The sequence below is a fragment of the Carcharhinus amblyrhynchos genome, chromosome 22 (genome assembly GCF_965287045.1).
Source record: "Carcharhinus amblyrhynchos chromosome 22, sCarAmb.v2.hapA, whole genome shotgun sequence".
Taxonomy (NCBI): Eukaryota; Metazoa; Chordata; class Chondrichthyes; order Carcharhiniformes; family Carcharhinidae; genus Carcharhinus; species Carcharhinus amblyrhynchos.
Genome location: NC_137345.1, coordinates 38,301,237 through 38,306,439, shown reverse-complemented (window position 1 = coordinate 38,306,439; position 5,203 = coordinate 38,301,237).

Below are 5,203 nucleotides of genomic sequence, written 5' to 3'. Positions count from 1 at the left end.
ATAACAACTACCCTGTTACTTTCGCTCCTATCCAGGATCATCTTTGCAATCCTTTCCTCTACATCTCTGGAACTTTTCAGAGGCCTATAAAAAACTCCCAGCAGGGTGACCTCTCTCTTCCTGTTCCTAATCTCAGCCCATACTACCTCAGTAGATGAGTCCTCATCAAACGTCCTTTCTGCCACCGTAATACTGTCCTTTACCACCTTCCCTGCTCTTACTGTAACATCTAAACCCTGGAACCTGCAACAACCATTCCTGTCCCTATTTGTTAGCTTCTGTGAGTGGTAGTTATTTGGCATAACAGTAGCAAATGTTTATGGACACTTGAGGTTCATAGAATCCCTGCAGTACAGAAGGAAGCCACTTGGCCCATCGAGTCTGCGCCAACAATAATTTCATTCAGGACCTATCCCTGTAACCCCACACATTTACCCTGCTAATCCCTCTAACCTATGCATCCTGGGACAATATGGGGCAATTTAGCATGACTAATCCAACCTAACCTGCACATCTTTGGACTGTGGGAGGAAACTGGAGGAAACCCATGCAGACACAGGGAGAATGTGCAAACTCCACACAGATAGTGACCCAAGCCAGAATCGAACCTTGATCCCTGGAGCTATGCCACCGTGCCGCCCTAGAGAGAACATGCCGTTCTTTCGTAATCTCTGCGTAAGAATGGATTTTGAAAGATTATCTAGATAATGAACTCGCTTTTGTGTAGATGATAAAAGTAAGATGAGCAGCACTCACTGTTATAACAGCATAACACGGACAGGATGATGGGGGCACAGTGGCATAGTGGTTGGCATAGCTACCTCAGAACTCCATGGACCTTGGTTTGGTCTAGCTTTGGGTAATAGTCTGAGTGGGTTTCCTCTGGGTGCTCTGGTTTCCCCCCACAGTCCAAAGCTGTGCAGGTTAGGTTGATTGGCCACGTTAAGTTGCCCATTAGCGTCCCAAGATATGTAGCTTAAATGGATTAGCCATAGAAAATGTGTAAGATTATAGGGAAGGGCAGAGGAGAGGGACTGGGTCAGAGAGTCGCTGTGGACTTGATGGGCCGAATGGCCTCTTCTGCACTGTAGGGATTCTATGATTCCACGAAAAACTACTCACTGTGGTGAGATTATGTGAGAATTAATGCAAATAACGATCCAGAGAGAAGTTCATTGTCAAAACAACAAACTGACATTATTCTGACACTCCCTGACATGCACTCACATTGTAAGAAGTCTCACAACACCAGGTCCAACAGGTTTATTTGGTAGTAAACACCACTAGCTTTTGGGGTTTGCCCCTTCGTCATGTGAGTGGGAGTTCTGATCACAAACAGAGCATATAAAGGCACACACAGTTTATAGAATACTGATTAGAATGCGAGTCTTTACAGCTAATCAAGCCTTAATGGTGCAGACAATGCACTCACGTTACCATGGCACGATCCTCTCACCCTCTGAGTGCTGCATTTACCTCCAAACTCCCTGGAGTTCTGCTCACCAAGTGCATGCCTTCAAAGAGAGTCATGCATCATGCCGTTTTGACATCATGCTGCCATGGATGCATTTCTTGACATAGGGGTATGATTCTTGTATATTGGTTCGATAGTAATGTACCAATCTATTACCGTGAGGTTCCTGACATTGAGCAGCGGGAAATGGAGTCAGCCACTGACAGGGCAAGGGATGTTCACTTCCTGCTTTTATGTTAATATGAAATGCGACTTTGGCCTTCTCATTACATTTTTTGCCCTCATCTCTATACCCGCCTGGTGCAAACAGGAGCAGAAAATTCTAGCCAATTAATCCACCAACATTCATTAAAACTTCTTAATTTTTCTTACACGACCACTACTTCTAGGCTAGTCCCAACATCTGCAACAGAAGTAGAAGCAGTCTGCTAACTATTAAGTTATTTTGGCTGAAATAACTTTGGTGGGTATCCTCCAGTGGCCTGTGGCTTTGAGCCCCCGGCCAGCTAAATTTCTTTGGCTCCACTGTAGGTGCACCTTCCTCAGCCTGACATTCTGGAGACAATGAAGTTCATTGGCAAAGGGGAATTTCACTGGTAAGACCCCAGGATGCCAGTCTGGCGCTCCTTATCTCTTAGGGTGCCTGCTGGCCCCTCTGAGATGAAGGGGCAATTGGAGAAATAGTGATGTGCCCCATCCCCTTTATCTAGGAGTTTTGGAATGACTGGTGTGATGGTGTGCAAGGCTGAGCGCAAATCCAGCAGAAACTACTGGACCTTGGTCTCCAAGGTGACTGCCATCTTTTCCATGGAGACTTTGATGGGCTTGCATGATAGTGTCATGACATCAGGCAGAATGTAGACAGAATCCTTCATCTTTCATTCTAGACTACAGATGGCGTCTGACAACTCTGCTTGATGTTCTCCTACCTGCCACTGCATCTTCAATATTTTTCTTAAGGCCAATTCCTGAGGTACATCAGACTTGGTCTTAGCAGAGATCTGGTCTCCAGCAAATCTCTATGCTCCAGAGATCTTGCTTGTCAATGCTTTCACTTACATTTCAGTGAGTTGATCACCAGATTGTGAACCCAAGCCTAATTTAGAACTAGGTCACACTGAGGTGTGTGTATTTGCGCTGATGGAAGGTACAGGTTAACACAGCAATGGTTCGACCTCTGAAGATGTTTTCTTCCTCCTTGGAGGTGGCCAGGCTGCAGGGTCTCAGTCTTTTCCTCAAGGAAGTCCTCTTCCCTTCCTTGCTGGTAGCTGTAACAAAGAGAAGAAAGAATTACTGATTGACGTAAGAGGTTGATACATTAAAATCAATCATGGTCATTGTCTGCATATTGTTTGAAAAGATGTACTGGCTTCCTGGGGGAGGCTGATCTCACCTTCCGTACAGGAATGACCCATTGCCTCACCAGCCAGCTCAGTGGCCAAATCTTCAAACCTTGACAGGGTAACTCTAAGGGTCTGTCGGCACTCTTGGCTCTCTCTCTTTTGTTATGTGAAATATTGTTCCATGTAAAGACAGATGGATTGACTGTTATTGGTTGAAAAGCATGCAGGCCTGCTGTCCTCAGATTAAGACACTGTTTACACAAGCTGGTGAACTTAAAGTGGCTGTAACACATTCAGTGCTGATATTACATCTGCTGTTCATGTGTGACATCCCTGTGGATGCTAACCCTTAGACTGCCTGATGTCTTTATGAAACTGTAATTTTACAGGGAGCAGAAGTTTCACTTATCTGAGCAGAACAGAGCAGATCATTCATCCATTTTCGATAATGCAGGCCAGTTCTTCTGTGTGCTTTGGGCACTAACCTCTCCGATGGCCTTTTCCCACATTGGTGTGGTCAGGTAGAAGGACACCTGCTCCCATTCTTCGGCAAGAAGCTCTTTTCTAGATGACCTGGGGAGGCTTCCCTGAAACGTGGTGCAGAGGTTTTGTTTCTCTTTGACGACGTTGTTTTCCTCTTCACCACAACACTAGCCTGCAGTGAGTGAGAGTGGGATTTCCTGGCCACCTTCGCCCTGAAACCGGAAAATGCTGCCCGAGATCAATGGACCTTTCCATAGTCCCCTCCCCATACTGAAAGTCTGTTTAAATATGGTGTCAGGATCTTTGAACTTGAGGTAATGACGGGATGCTTACCCACCCCATCACAACATTTGTGGAACACATCACTGATGCATAATTAATGAGCTGAAAAGTGGAAGATCACACATGTTCAGCCATCCCACTATCCAGCAGGAATCATACCATCTTTTCCATTCGCCAACTCAATTCGTCTCTAGAATGAAATATTTCACCCAAAGAGATCTGGGTGTCCTGGTACATGAATCATAAAATGTTGGCAGCAGATAGAGCAAGTGATTAGGAAAGCAAAATGAATGTTGCCATTTATTGCAAGGGTAACGGAATATTAAGATAGAGATGTTTTGCTTCAGTTGTGCAGTGTGTAGGTGAGATCACATCCGGACTACTGTGTACAATTTTGGTCTTGTTACAACAGGAAAGGGTTTAATTTAAAAGTCTTAATTTTTTCCCTCACCAGCCATCTGTAAACAGAAAGATGATTTTGTTTTTTTGATTTCTCCCTTATAAATGGTGGTGTATTTTCCAAACTTAGTTTTGGAATGGCCCAATCCTCTATTAATAACCCCACAGCAAACTCAAGATAAAATGAAATCAAATAGTTTATTTTGTACACCATTCAAATATCAGGAGGGGATTTCACTATGTAAACCCCAATATATTCACATAATAAAAGTGAGGGAAGGGAAAAGAAGTGCAAGGCAAAGACCAGAGACGAAACAAGAATTACTGTTTCACATGTGTCCAGATTCTGGAATTAAACGTCCAATGTATATTCCTTCACAGAGATTAGCCAGCTGAAACTGATGTAGGCTTATCTAATTTTTCAATAATAGTGATTCCCATGTTCATATGAGAAGCATGTAGAGATGAACTAGTCTTGTAGTAGGCACAGGTACAGAAGTTCAGAAGTCTCACAGAAAGAATGTAGATGAGGGCCGAGCAATTTAAACTGGACATTGTTCTGATTTGACTGCTGTTTGGTTGATGAAAAATGGAAGGCAGCCTCCTCTAGCTTCACAAGACAAGAAGGTAATATTGCAGGTTCAAGCATCTTGGGGGGGCCACATTGCATAACTACCACTTTCTCCCTTGGTTTAGACAAAAGATGTAGGGGACGATTCTCCCATTCCAACCCGCTAATTTTTTGGTGGGTCGGGTCAGGAGAAGTGCTTGTAGGCCAATTCACGGGATTCCCACATGTGTGACTCCCGCCGCTGGAAATCTGTGCAGTCGAGGTCATGCAGGACACTGGCTGGAAGACCAGATAAGTCATTTTAATCTATTGTTAATGTTATTTGAATGTCATTATCAGGCCCAGGGCTGAATTCTCCAGGCCCAATAGCATCTCCCACCCCACCAGTACAAATTCAGTCCAGCAGGGTTCACTCATTTTCGAGGAAACAGTGGGATATCATGCTGGACTGAAGTGGGGGCAAGTGGGGACCCCACAGGGGGTTGGGCAGCAGGGTGCAGTGCCCCTGGGCATGGGCACCCTGCCAGTGCCAGGCTATGCCCCTGGCATATGCTCCCAAGGAGATGGGGCCTAGTCGTGAGGCCTAGGGGCAGGGTCAGCTGGGATGAGGCCTAGGAGGCGATTGGTGGGGGGTGGGGGTCCCCGCTGCCA